The sequence below is a fragment of the Bufo gargarizans genome, chromosome 7 (genome assembly GCF_014858855.1).
Source record: "Bufo gargarizans isolate SCDJY-AF-19 chromosome 7, ASM1485885v1, whole genome shotgun sequence".
Lineage (NCBI taxonomy): Eukaryota > Metazoa > Chordata > Amphibia > Anura > Bufonidae > Bufo > Bufo gargarizans.
Genome location: NC_058086.1, coordinates 28,308,114 through 28,323,403, shown reverse-complemented (window position 1 = coordinate 28,323,403; position 15,290 = coordinate 28,308,114). Strand labels below are relative to the sequence as shown.

The 15,290-nt window shown below is 43.4% G+C and overlaps 1 protein-coding gene and 1 long non-coding RNA gene across 4 annotated transcripts in view; one reads left to right on the top strand and one right to left on the bottom strand.

The window, feature by feature from the left end:
* LOC122943232 overlaps positions 1–11,992 on the top strand; it is a 33,461-nt gene extending 21,469 nt beyond the window's left edge. Inside the window, exon 3 of the long non-coding RNA XR_006390845.1 lies at positions 11,701–11,992. This is a non-coding gene — a long non-coding RNA (uncharacterized LOC122943232). The remainder of the gene's footprint in view (positions 1–11,700) is intronic.
* Positions 1–15,290, bottom strand: part of FAF1 (Fas associated factor 1) — a 265,559-nt gene that overhangs the window by 64,864 nt on the left and 185,405 nt on the right. The window lies entirely within an intron of this gene.

The following is a 15,290-nucleotide window of genomic DNA, read 5'->3' as shown; positions in this document are numbered from 1 at the left end:
ACGGCCGTGAGCCCTTAACCTGCATTGGTGGATTGCACAACAAACTGTGCTCACAGATGATTATTTCTGGAAGTGTTCCTGAGCCTGTGCAGTGATTTACATGAAAGAATCTGCCTCTTTTTAACGCAGTGGCACCTGAGGGCCCATAGATCAGTCATCTAACATTGACCATCAGCCTTGCGCCCTCTGCACATGGATTTCTGCAGATTCTGTGAATCTTTTGATTATATTATATACTGTAGATGGTTAGATATTTCAAGTCTTCACAATATTCTGCTGAAGAACATTTTCTGAACTTGTTCCACAATTTTTAGACAGTTTTTTGCAGATTGGTGGTCCTCTGCTCATCTTTGCTTCTGAGAGACTCTGCCTTTCTAACCTGCTCTTTTAATACCAAGTCATGTGACTTAGTTGCAAATTGCTCCAGGTTTTTTTTATTATTACCACTTGCTTTTCCAGCGTTTTATTGCTCCTGCCCCAACTTTTTTGAGATGTGTTGCTGCCATCAAGTTCTAAATGAGCTAATGTTTTTCATGAAATGGTAAAATGTCTCACTTTCAACATCCAATATGTGTAATGAATGCTAATGAAAATCCAGTTAGATTAAAAATAAGATGAAATTCAAGGGGATCACAGTTAATTAAGAGAAGAAGCCCTCGACTACCCTGACCCTGCATATTTATCTGATCATTTGAAAAGGCCTTAGATAAAGCCATACAAATCATGCATTATGACTGGCGCCCTTTAAGAAGCATTGCACGATCTCTGGTACTAGGGTTTTCTTTTACGACTTTCCTGTTGTAAACGCTGTACTTCATCTGGGCATTCACACAGCTGAGATTAAAAAAAAAAAAAAAAAGCCTTGAGGCAGCATTAAGTAAAATTAATTTCCTACATCTGGCTGATGTCAAGTGCAGAAAATTTCCCTAATCGTCTTGCTGAGCTGCGTGTGGGACAAGAGCCGGCAAGGATCAGCAGACGGATGCTTAACAAATTACTGGAGGGTGCGGAGGTCAGTAGGAATGAACCAAAGAAAGCTCTCACTGGAGAAATATTAAAATGTCGGATTTCTTGAAGAGGCAGAGCTGAAAAGGAGCGGTCTTAACAAGGCGCTGAGTGCTCTCCATCACAGATACGGAGAGATTGAATCCAGAAGAGCCCTCAGGGAAGTCAGGAATCTACAGCTTTACAAAATACAGCACTTATGGTGAACATGTGTCAAATGCGGCTCAACCACGAGGGGCGACTCAAGAGCCCTAAAGTGACAAAAGAGGCAAGATAAGCATAGCCGTTTTAGCCCCTTTTTGCTATGGAGCAAGAAATACAATGATTGAAATATCAATCATTGCCATAAAACACACATTTATTTTATAGATCAGGAGTTTATAACCGATAGCTTCCTTGCCGGCAGGCAGCTGACAATCATTTTGACTGTTGGTTTAGTTGTTTACTTGCTGCAAAAGAAATCAGCTCTTTTCACTGATTGCTTGGAGGGCTTGTGCATATACACAGGAGCCACTTATAGCAAGCAGAGCTGCAGAGTAAAAGTATGAGAAAATAGATGATGAAGAGCCAAAACTATTTTATAAATTGTAAGAAAAGAGCCAGGTCCATCAATTTCGACCATTTGACACTTGCAAACCCTAGTCGATCCAGAGGAAGGCAAAAAACACTATTAACGGCAGAGACCCAATTGACCAAAAGGTGACTAAACGCCTTCCTGAACGCTGGATGATCATACATAGTATATAAGGCCACAAAAAGACATTTGTTTCATCCAGTTCAGAAGGCAAAAAAAAAACTGTAAGGTAGAAGGCAATTTTCACCACTTAAGGGGAAATAAATTCCTTCCCGACTCCAATCAGACAATCAGAATAACTCCCTGGATCACTGACCCCTCTCTAGTAGCTATAGCCTGTAATATTATTAAGCTCCAGAAATACATCCAGGCCCCTCTTGAATTCCTTTATTGTACTCACCATCACCACCTCCTCAGGCAGAGAGTCCCATAGTCTCACTGCTCTTACCATAAAGATTCCTCTGCTATGTTTGTGTACAAACCTTCTTTCCTCCAGACGCAGAGGATGTCCCCTCGTCACAGTCACAGTCCTGGGGATAAATAGATGATGGGAGAGATCTCTGTACTGACCCCTGATATATTTATACATAGTAATTAGATCTCCCCTCAGTCGTCTTTTTTCTAAAGTGAATAACCCTAATGCTGATAATCTTTCAGGGTACTGTAGTCCCCCATTCCAGTTATTACTTTATTTGCCCTCCTCTGGACGCTCTCCAGCTCTGCTATGTCTGCTTTGTTCACAGGAGCCCAGAACTGTACACAGTCCTCCATGTGTGGTCTGACCAGTGATTTATAAAGTGGTAAGACTATGTTCTCATCACGGGCATCTGTGCCCCTTTTGATGCAACCCATTATCTTATTGGCCTTGGCAGCAGCTGCCTGACACTGGTTTGTACAGCTTAGTTTGCTGTCCACTAAAATTCCTAGGTCCTATTACATGTCAGTGTTACCCAGTGTTTTACCATTTAGTATGTACGGGTGACTTGCATTATTCCTTCCCATATGTATAACCTTACATTTGTCACTGTTAAACCTCATCCTCCACTTCTCTGCCCAAGGCTCCAATCTAGCCAGATCCCTCTCTAGCAGTATACTGTCCTCTTCCTCTCATAAAGCCATGCTGATATGGCGTGATTTGCTTATTTTCCTTGAGGTACTCCAAGACAGCATCTCTTAGAAAACTTTCAAACAGTTTACCCACGACCCATGTTAAACTTACCGGCCTATAGTTTCCGGGCTCTATTTTTGGACCCTTTTTGAATATTGGCACAACATTTGCTATGCGCCAATCCTGTGGAACACTCCCTGTCAATATAGAGTCCTTAAATATCAGAAAAAAGGGTCTGGTTATGACATTACTTAATTCTCTTAGGATACGGGGGTGCATGCCATCTGGTCCTAGCGATTTGTCTATTTTAATCTTTTTAAGACACTGCTGTACTTCTTCCTGGGTCAGACAGGGCAATTTTAATGGGGAATAAACTTTTACATTTTGCATTTCATCTGACAGTTTATTTTCTTCAGTAAAGACAGTGGAGAAAAACATATTTAATAGTTTTGCTTTCTCCTCATCGCTCTCTGCAACTCCCCCTTCATTACTCTGTAGAGGGCCAACACCTTCAGATTTATACTTTTTACCATTTATATAAACATTTTAGGGTTAGTTTTGCTCTCTTTGGCAATTAATCTCTCGGTCTCTAGTTTGGTTGCTTTTATTTGTTTTTAACATATTCTATTTTTTTCCTTATAGTTTTCAGTGCTTCCCTCGCTATCCTCCTGTTTTAGTAATTTAAATGCTTTCTTTGTCATTTATTGCTTTCTTCACAGTTTTATTTATCCACATTGTTTTTATTCTTGTTCCTTAACCTTTTATTCCCATAAGGTATGTACCGCTTACAATTCGATTTTAGGATGCTTCTAAAAATATAAAATGTTTTGGCTTTATTTTTATTTGGCCTCTCTTAGTTGGCTAAATTTAGCTTTTTTGAAGTTTGGTATTTTTGCTCGTCCCTGAAGAAACGCTCTTTTGAATGATAATTGGAAGGTTATTACTTTACGGTCACTATTTCCCAGGTGTCCACCGACCTGCATATCTGTGGTTCTGTCAGGTCTATTGGTTAAGGCCTCATGCACACGGCCGTTGTTTGGGTCCGCATCAGAGCCACCGTTTTGGCGGCTCGGATGCGGACCCATTCACTTCAATGGGGCCGCAAAAGATGCAGACAGCACTCCGTGTGCTGTCCCCATCTGTTGCTCCGTTCCGTGGCCCCGCAAAAAAATAGAACATGTTCTATTCTTGTCCGTTTTGCGGACAAGAATAGGCATTTCTACAATGGGCCGCCCGTTCCGCAAATTGCGGAAGGCACAGGTGCGGATTCCGTTTTTTGCGGACCGCAAAAAACAGAACGGCCATTGCATGAGGCCTAATTCTAAGTCCAGTTTGGCCGTCCTGAACCAGTTGGGAAAGGTAATTGTCTTTGGTTATTGCCAAGAACCTGTTTCCTTTATGAGATATACAGCTTTCAGTTTCCCAGTCTATATCTGGGTAGTTGAAGTCCCCCATAATAACCACCTCATTGTGATTTGCCGCCTCGTCTATCTCTCTCTATTTTCTGTGGACTCTGGTATATTAGGTGGTTTATAATAAACTCCCATTAGTAATTTATTATTGTTTTTGCCTCCATGTATTTCTACCCACAGTGACTCCACATGTTCACATCCCTCACTTATATCTTCACGAAGTGTGGGCTTTAGACAGGACTTTATATAAAGGCAGACCCCTCCCCGGTTTTGACGATCCTTTCTAAACAGACTGTAACCCTGTATATTAACTGCCCAGTCATAGCTATCATCCAGCCATGTCTCAGTTATTCCCACTATGTCATAGTCCTCCTCACACATCACTAATTCCAGCTCCCCAGTTTTATTAGTCAGGCTTCTGGCATTAGTATACATATATTTAAGAGGTTTATGTATATTTTGTTCCCTACACTTTTCCTTCTGAGCTGTTCTAGTCCCTCCTTCCATTCTTCCCCCAGTCCCACTACCTTGTCACCGGTCTCTATCTGCATATAACTTACCATCCTATAATGTAATTACACCCCCCCCCCCAGGTCCCTAGTTTAAACACTTCTAACCCCTCCTTCCTACACCAGTTCTTGAGCCAGTTGTTTACCTCCCTAATCTCTTGCTGCCTTTCTTGTGTGGCTCGTGGTACCGGTCGTATTTTGGAAAATACTACCTTTGAGGTCCTTGCACTAAGCTTTTGACCTAAATCCCTAAAATCATTTTTAAGGACGCTTCACCTACCTCTAACTTTGTCATTGGTTTCGATATGGACCATGACCGCTGGATCTTCTCCAACCCCTCCAAGTAATCTGTCAACCCGATCCGCGATGTGTCGAACTCGAGCGCCAGGAAGACAACATATGGTTCGATGATCCCAGGCTTTGTGACAGATCGTTCCATCTCCCCTTAATAATAGAGTCTCCCACTACTAGCAACTGTCTGGCCTGCCCTGCTCTCCTGGTCCCCTGCTTACTGGTGCGGACATTCCCCTTACTGGCAGAGGAAGTGTCCGGCTGCGGCAGTGCTCTCCCCGAACTGACATCTTCCTCATCTGCCAACCGTTCAAACTTGTTGGGGTGTGACAGATCAGGGCTAGCCTCCCTGGCACTCCTCTCTCTACCCCCCCGTTCTGTTACCCAGCTAGTTACCTCACTTTCCTGAGCCTTCTCGCTACCACCCTCCCCCACACTTACCCCAAAGAGTGCCTGCTCAGTGAGCAGCAAACTCTTTTCCAAATTGTCAACACTTCTCAGTGTTGAAATTCACCCGTTTAGATACTCTATGTGCGATTCCAAACGGGAAATTTGCTCACATTTTGAACAAAAATATGCACCCTCTAATATATTCTGTATATTGTGTATTCAAGGAGGATATCTAACCCATTCTTCTAGTTATCCACTTTCAGCCGTTACCAATTCCTATGGGAGCATGTGCAATATGGTTTGGACAGTAAAAATAAATTCTTTCAAATTCTGAGATGAAACCGCATTGTAAGGCTACTTTCACATCTGCGTTTTTGCTGGATCAGCAAAAACGCATCCGGTCAAATATACAACTGTCTGCATCCGTTTAGAACAGATCCAGTTATATTATCTCTAAAATGAACAAGATGGATCCGGCACTAAAACCATTGTAATTCAATGGGTGTCAGATCCGTTTTTTTTTTTTTGTGTCTGATAAAACTGATCCGGCATCATTGACTTACATTGTGTTTCATGCCGGATCTGTCTTGATCAGTATCCCACGACGGGACAAAACGGAAAAGTTTTCCTCCGGTTTTAAGATCCTCTGATGGATCTCAAAACTGGAAAGGAAAAGGCAGATGAGAAAGTAGCCTAAGCGGTGACCCCATGCTCTCTCTCGGAAATTGATCTATAGGTTATTATAGGGACTATTTTAATACTTCCATAAAGATTGTAACGCAGCGAATGTGGATCTGCTGTGTCACTGAACAGTTATGTCTCACGGCTCCTCCTAAAGGCATTGTCTAAGTGGCCCCCCTAGTTCCCACCCTTTAACCCTCTACAGGGGTCTGGACTCTGCTGCAGGTAAACCATAAGGTCACTACCTCTTGGAGTAGTCTCTGTCCTCTGACAGGTGACCCAGGGCTGTGAGAGAAACCAAGGAGACAGATGAGAGCAGAGATCAGAGGACAAACAGTGGTCAGGGCACGTATGGTCACTCAATATGATAAACGGGAAGGAGGTCAGGGCAGGTGGCACAGGCCCAACACAGAAGACGGGGCAGGGTCAATCAGACAAAGGTTGGGCACAGGATACAATAGCACAACTTGCAATAGGTCAGATAGTTTCATAGGTGCAAATCTGATGACAGATGCCCTTTAAGATGGCAAAGAAAGATAAGCAAAAATTGCCACTAAAAGTGGCCACCAATTTTAACCCAATCTATAAAATTCGATGCAGTACCCTGGTGCATCCCAGTCCCAATTTTTTTATATTTTGCACCATGCAAAATATCCTTCAACACTTTACCCAGGAATTCTCTTCATCGATGCATTTATACATGACTTCTTTTTGCATTTCATTGTTTTTTTGTTTGTTTTTTACAGTCAGGTTATTTTGGATGGAAAACAAAGCGCCCAAAAGAGCAAGGTTCTCAGGAGTCTCCTGCCTGAATTTCTCACGGCCTGCCATCTGGAAAAGAACACGTTTGCAAAGTGCTATATATTTTTTTTTTTTACTGTACCACTGCCATTCAAAAATAGGATTAACACCTTGTGAAAAGAAAATCTTCCTGATGCCTACTTAACTCCTTTACTAGAGGAATGGGAACCTGCAGCAAACGTATCATTAAGAGAAAATGGACACCTCGAGATATCGCTAAGCCGGTCACATGGTAGCCTCCTATCGAGTGCTTCCTGAGAAGGTTAGTTTACCTGTTTCTGTGACAGGAAAAGAAAGGAATTTTAAACAGTTAAACCCTAAGCCCATCCAGACCGGTCTGTTCATCATATTCTGAGACGTTCACCTCTTGGCCCTATTGATTCTTCTTTTTTCTCTAAATCCTCTTGCAGCGATTAATCAAGTATTCACAAGTGAGGCTCTTGACTATCCCCATGCAGCAATTATGGCCGCCGTACAAAGAGATGGGAACAATTACTGAGCCCTTTTTTTTTTTTTAACTGAACACTAATAAAGTCATTAGATGCTGCCTCTTGTCTGAAGTTACAGGAACACACGGCATTGTGCGCCGGGACAATCGCTGCTGGCGGAATGCAAACCTTCAGTTAAACCAGGCTGCAAATTGATCTTGACGTTCAGTTAAGGCTGACACTACAATCAAACGCTGAGTAGAAAGGGAGAATATGACCGGGAGAAAACATGCAAGAAAAAAAGCACTGCCTGCTCCTGCAGACATAATGCACATCTGGCGCTCCTGCCAAGGGAAAGCCACGAGGAGTTGTGTACACAGCAAGAAGTAAAAATCTAATAAAAATCAAAGTCAGCACGTTGGCTCGGCGGTTAGCACGGGTGCCTTGCAGCGCTGGGGTCTTAGATTTGAATGCGACCAAGGACAACATCTGCATGGAGTTTGTATGTTCTCCCCGTGTTTGCGTGCGTTTCCTCCGGGTTTTCTCCCGCACTCCAAAGACACACTGATAGGGAACTTAGATTGTGAGCCCCATTGGGGACAGCTGGATGCTAATGTCTGTAAAGAGCTGCAGAATAGATTAGCTATATAAGTGCATATAAGTACACACTGGGGGGGAATTAGTCTGTGTTGGAATATTTTATGCCACATTTATCAATGTCTCATGTTAATTGATAAATTTCTCTTCTCCTTGGACCTAACACTTTTGTCTAGAGAAGCTACTACAGTTTTCCTACTCCACCCTCCTCCTGGAGCGAAATTGCAACTTTTTTTTAATTTATTTTTTTATAAAGTCTCAATGATAAATCTGGAGTGAATCTCATTAACATAGCTAACCACACCCACATTACAAAACCTGGAGTGAGTGGTGTCAACATGCAAAAAGTCGCAACATTTTTCACAATGGCTTAGAGCAGTGGTGGGCAACCTTATTAGTAAAATGAGCCAAATATCGACAAAACAGCGATTTTTATTTTTTTGAGAGCCAAATTTTTTAAACTTCAAATATATAGGAAGGTACATTGTTATTTACTTCATAAGGGTATTCCTAACCATCTGAACATACCTTTCTCAATCCTCGACACTACATCTTCTTTCACTCCACAACGTTTTACCCTATAAGACGCACATAGGTTTTAGAGGAGGACAATATGGAAAAAAATATTTTTCATTACACCTCAGGTCAGACCACTAATCAGAACCTCAATGTTTGAAATCTCTTTTGAAATTTGAAAAAAAGGAACTCGGGGGTTCTGTACCAACGCAACGCTGTCTTAACAGAGTTTTCTTGAATTTTTATGCACTTGGAAAAGCCGTGCGAAGATTTCTGAATCCATTTACTGTCAGTGTCACTAAATTCAAGGTGGAGTTCTTTTCCCCACTCAGCAACCCAGGGCGGTACGCTAGAATAGCTCTCACTTAGAATCTGCCTATAAATGAGGGTGGTGCATTTATGAGGTAAATTTGGCAGCAGAACATAATTCTCCAACCATGATGGATCAGGGAGAGGGGTAAATTTGGAAATCATAAACTGCCTACAAGCATTCTCAAAGTCATTTCTTTGAATGAAATCTTTACCAAGGGCAGGTACACCCGAGAGAGCAGTATAGAAGTCGGAAGTGATCTGTAACCCTTTCAAATCTCCTAATCTGTGATGTGACATTGATAGCCAAATGTCTGATGGAGATTTAATTTGTGGGAACAGTAGTGTGGGGATAACTGAGATAGGAGCTAAGGGAGAAATCTTGTCCTGAGCAGATGTTAAGACCAAAGACTTATGGCAAATATGCAGCATTCCTCTGGCGAGTACGCTATCTACTTTGGTCCCTTCTCCTGTCCTCTCAGGTGTCCATAACCTATGGAACAATTCCTTACCCAACAGGGCCAATTCTAAATCTACATGCATACAGAATGTCTCTTGTCTGGCCAGTTTAAGCCACCATTCCAAACTAATAGCCTGTATATAGGTTGATAGGTCAGGGAGGGAGATACCCCCATGTTTCTTTCTTCGGGAAAGAAGGCGAAAGGACAGTCTAGTGCACTTCTTATCCCACAAATAACTGCTCATGATGGATTGTGGTTTATTAATGAAACTAACAGGTACCGATATGGGTAGGGCTCTCAAGGTGTACATTATCAGCGGCAGGATGTAGGTGGTGAGGACATTTTTCCTGCCTAGCCAGGTTAGGAAAGGAGAGCTGCTCTTAGAGAGAATAGAGGTGACTTTGGAGAGTAGCGGGAGGAAATTAAGACTAAACAACAACTTGGGGTCCATCGGGATCGTCACCCCCAAATATTTTATTGCTTGTGTAGGCCACTTGAATGGTGTGAGGGCTTTGACCTTAGTACGCAGGACAGCTGGGAGGGAAACGCCAAGGGCCTCCGACTTATCAAAATTTATCTTAAAATTTGAGATAACCCCAAAAGTTTCGAAAATCTGCATAACCTCCAGCAAAGCCTCTTCAGGATTTGACAACAGGAGCAGTAAATCATCAGGAGCAGTAAATCTGCCTAGTTTCACTCCTTTGATCGTGGGGGATTGGCGGAACTTAAGAAGAAGCGTCTCTAGGGTGAGTACAAACAAGGTGGGGGATAATGGGCATCCTTGACGAGTACCGTTTCTAATTTGGAAGGCGTTCGATAGGGTGCCGTTGACTAGTACTCTCGCAGATGGTGCAGAGTATAGAGTATAGACAGCTCTGATGAGGCCTTCAGGGAAGCCAAAGGCTTGTAGTACTTTCTCCATATAGGCCCAGCTAACCCTATCCAAATTCTTGGGATGTTAATAGAGCTAAGGAACTCCGACGTGCGTGTCTCGATTTGCTGGCTGGTGAGGGGTATTGGGAGGTTATACAGATTTGAATAAAAGGAGCAAAACTCCTGAGCTATCGCTGGAGTATTAATAAGTCGGGGGCCTGAGGCTGATTTGATGGCTTGAATAAAGGATTTATTTCTTTGGTTCTTAATAAGGTTGGAGACTAACTTAGAACCCCTATTTCCATGAAGGTATTGTTTGAAGCGCAATACGAACATTCAAAAAGTCAGTGACCTTATGCCTCAAGCACTTAAGCAGAACCTCAATGTGAATAAGACCTCCCTGAGATCAGATGTCAGCTCAGACCCCAAAGTAAATGACCCCCTCAATCAGACCTCAGATAAGAGCCCAATGCCTCTCATCATCCCCATTATCAACCATGATGCCTCTCATCATCACCATTATCATCCATGATGCCTCTCATCATCCATGATGCCGCTCATATCCCCCATTATGATTCTCATCACCTCATTGCCTCAGATCAGCCCCAAGTTTCATAAAATAAAAAAGCACTTACCTCTCCGGCTTCTGGATGCCGCTGCTCCTCACCACCCGCGCTCTGTGTTCCTCCTGCTGTCGGCTGTGCTGTGAACTGGCGTGCACAGAGTGACGTCACAGAGCGCCTCACACTGTGCGCAGCCCTGCACAGCCTACAACCGAGGACCAGGAAGCGGTGAGTACAGAGCCTTCACCGCTTCCTGGTCTTCACCCTCCTACCTATCGCACTGTACATGTGAGCCCGCACCTGGAAGAGCCAATATCAGGGGGCTAAAGAGCCGCATGTGGCTCTAGAGCCGCAGGTTGCTGACCACTGGCTTAGAGGGTTTGTCATGAGAAAAATCGTTATGTAGCTGGCTGACATGAGCGATGTGCTGATGTCAGCAGAACATAACTGTATGACTTATATCTCCCTGCCTGCCGCCGTTAGCGCTAAAGAATGACTTTTATAATATGCAAATGAGCCTCTAGGTGCTAGTGGGGCGTTGCTGCAGCACCTAGAGGCTCCGTCCTCTCACCGTTTTGGCACGCCCTTGTAAAGGTGATTGACATCCTCGGTCTCCTCCGTGCCCCGCAAATCGCGCGCCTGCGCCATTCATTTCAGTATTAGGCGCAGTGAGTGAAGGACGGCAGCAGCGCCATCTCAGGGCAGGGACGGACTGAAAACTCATGGGGCCCCTGGGCAATAGAAGATTATGGGGCCCCAGTGTCCCTGCCCACCCTCAAGCCACACCCACATATTGCGCTGCCCACATCACCTACACTTGGTACAGAATTTCTCTTCACTATGTTCAAAATAAATGTTTACTAATTAAAACAAATAATAATCACGCCTTGCACCACAACACAAGCGTATCTTACGCAGTGTATCGCATAGCTCCACAGCAATACAACTCTCAGTAATGTGCAAGTACATCACAGATCACCTCAGCAATATAAGTCACAGGAATGTGCAGTGTGTGAGCATATCATAGCCAACCCACTACTTACCCATAGGGAAGCATTGGGAGGCTACTGCGCATGAACTAGGTGAGTAGATGCCACGTGAAGGTCTTATTTGTTCCAGAAACATTTCAGAGAATATATCATACAGAGCTGTTTTATGATTAATGGTCTTCTTTTTTCTCAGCGTTTGTCTTTAACGTTGTCCCGAGAAGGTGTCTACATTGGCCTGAGAGAAAAGACCCAGGACCCTGAAAACCCCCAATAAGATCCAAGGGGTGGAGCGCCAAGACAACTGAAACCACCATGACATTGCTGGACAATGATCTTCTGTATCAAGAGGCAAATTCCAGGCTTGGTCTCTGTCCTCAATACTGGATGTGACATTTTACCGGACTTTCCTAATACCGGATTTGACATTTACCGGATTTTCTGGATTCAACATCTAGCAGACTTTCCGAATACTGGATGTGACAATTACCCAGACTTTCTATAGCTACCTCATTTCAAATGATGGCTTTTACCCCCTTGCCAAGGGAAAGGGCAGTCCTTCAGCCATGGTTCCCTGGAGGTTTCCTCCACTAGGGTTTTTTTCCTCCCCTGAGTGTTGAAGGATGAGTTGGGGGTTCACCATCATCAGGGCCATTTCAAAACCACTGGCCTGTTAATAAATGAGTCAATAAATGAGGTAGCAAACAATGTGTCTGAGCCTCTTTTTTGTAGGGAATGTATTGTAACTAATGTTACCCAATAAAGACCGGGGAACGTCATTGGGGTGATCAGACCAAGCTCTGGAAGGGACAAGAGGAAGGTGGTAGGGAGGTAGGGCTGGAATTTCCCATAAACACATACCGTATTTTTCGCCCCATTAGACCCACTTTTTCGCGTCTTATGGGGCGAATACTAAGCGGTGAATGTAATGCTCCCCGGGCTCTGTACTCCACTTTCCTGGTCCCCTGCTGTCGGCTGTGCTGTGTCTGCGCACAGCATGAGGACGCTCACGCTGTGGGCGTCGGGTCACAGCACAGCAGACGGCAGGAAGAAGATAGAGAGCTGGATCCTGGGAGCCCGCGGCGTCCAGAGCAGGAGAGATAAGATGATTTTTTTAATTTCATTAGCTCTGTCGCATGAGGGCTGATCTGAGGCTTGGGGGCCTGAAGTGAGGTCTGAATGGGGGGTAATTTATATGATCGATGCCGCTCCGGGACATATGGCGCGCTCAGGGAGCGGCATACGGTCGTGTGCATGAGCCGTAATAAAAAGTGATTCAATAAAGGGCATTTTACTTAGAACAACTTATTTCCCCTCCATCTGTCATGAGAACAATGAATGCACAGGTCGAGCATGCGCACCTCTGCTCCCACTCTGCTTCACTCTATAGAATTGCCAGTGAAAGCTATGCTGCACTCTGCCATCTCCGGATGTCCCAAAGAGAATGAATGGAATGGTGGTGCACATATACTCAACCAGTTCTCCTTTTAAACCGGGGACATGGGTTCCCCTGTTCTTGTGACTGGTTGTGGTCCCAGAGGTCACACCCCTCCAATCTGTTATCCCGTTGGAAGTGAATAGGGAAAACAAACTGCTCCAGATCTATAGCCGCAGCAATCTCATCCTTTATCAAATTTCACATCTGCTGATACCCAGCTACAACCTTATTACCCATTATTTATAGACCGAACTATTGGCCTCTTCTAAAATATAGGCGAGTCTTATAGAGCGAAAAATATGGTCTATCAGGTTGGAATTTTATGAATGTACTATGTCATCCTTTATCAAATTTCACATCTGCTGATATCCAGCTACAACCTTATTATCCATTATTTGGAAACCAAACTATTAAGTCCTGTTTTGATATTTAAATTAGACACATGGTTGGGTGAGTAACATCACTTTGCCACATGGATCCATAGTCATGACCCCACCACTTCCTGTGTTGACATCACAGGTACAATACATTCTGGGTAGGCAGGTGTTAATATAGTAGCAATAGACCTAGCCACTGGGGCATTCCTCACCCTGGCCAGCTTCCTGTGAAGTCTTAGATGGAAGAAGTAGGACCACCTTACGGTCTAAGGCTAAGTATCTGTTGTCTAGATTGTTGATTACAGGCCAGTTACATGGTGGATGTATACTGATATGACCATGATATTGAAAGTATTTGTAACCGAATGTGTACATTGCAGATAAGTAAAAGGTGTCTTATGTTACATCTGCAAAAGTTGTGTGTTATTCTTGGTGATACCAAAGCAACATATTGTAGCTGAGCTACAAACTGAGAACAATCCCATGGGTTTGGGGGGAAACGGGAATACTGACAGTTGTCATACAATAATATTTTGCCCTTTTCTATATCCGTAACTTCAGATATTGCTGATGATAATAAATATTGATATCATCATTAAGCGGCCCCTCCTCAATGGAGAGCTAGCCCGGAGTTATATTATATAATATTATTAATATCCAGTATTGATAGAAATAATAATATATATCCTTCTTCAACATTGAAGACAACGTAAGCCATTGTGCAATGCAGTCTATTGAACCCATTGCCATACATGGTGCTCACCATAGTGGAGATTAAAGAAAGTTCCTGTACGTCATATGCAGATGGGAAAAAGAAAAGTTTAAAGAGGTTTTCTGCTTTCAGCATAGGGAAATGTATAGGCTATATACCTATAACCATCTATATACGTGCTGAATAGATTGGTACCTTTGTGTGTAGCATGACGTTTTAGCAGTTTTTATGGACAGTTGCATGAAAACAACATAGTGAGATCACTGAACTTAAACTCAATGTCATAAATGACCCTTCTATTCTGTTAATGGTTCCTTGGGCCCTTAATACCAGGGGCCCAGTCTCCATCTCTTCAGTACACTTATCTACAAGATTCATTCTAATATTTGTTGTGATCATTCCAAACAGGGAGACATCATCAATAACATCTAATAGGTTATTTGTTAATCATGGACCCAAGTGGTAAGTGACTGGAGGCCACTGTGAATCATGGACCCAAGTGGTACGTGACTGGAGGCCACTGTGAATCATGGACCCAAGTGGTACGTGACTGGAGGCCACTGTGAATCGTGGACCCAAGTGGTACGCGACTGGAGGCCACTGTGAATCGTGGACCCAAGTGGTAAGTGACTAGAGGCCACTGTGAATCGTGGACCCAAGTGGTACGTGACTGGAGGCCACTGTGAATCATAGACCCAAGTGGTACGTGACTGGAGGCCACTGTGAATCATAGACCCAAGTGGTAAGTGACTGGAGGCCACTGTGAATCATGGACCCTAGAGGTAAGCGACTGGAGGCAATTTTGAGTCATGAACCCTTGTGGTAAGTGACTAGAGGCCACTGTGAATCATAACCCAAGTGGTAAGGTACTAGAGGCCACTGTGAATCATGGACCCTAGACGTAAGCGACTGGAGGCCACTGTGAATCATGAACCCTAGTGGTAAGCGACTGAAGGCCATTGTTAATCAAGGACCCTAGTGGTAAGTGACGGGAAGCCACTGTGAATCATGGACACTACAGGGAGTGCAGAATTATTAGGCAAGTTGTATTTTTGAGGATTAATTTTATTACTGAACAACAACCATGTTCTCAATGAACCCAAAAAACTCATTAATATCAAAGCTGAATATTTTTGGAAGTAGTTTTTAGTTTGTTTTTAGTTTTAGCTATTTTAGGGGGATATCTGTGTGTGCAGGTGACTATTACTGTGCATAATTATTAGGCAACTTAACAAAAAACAAATATATACCCATTTCAA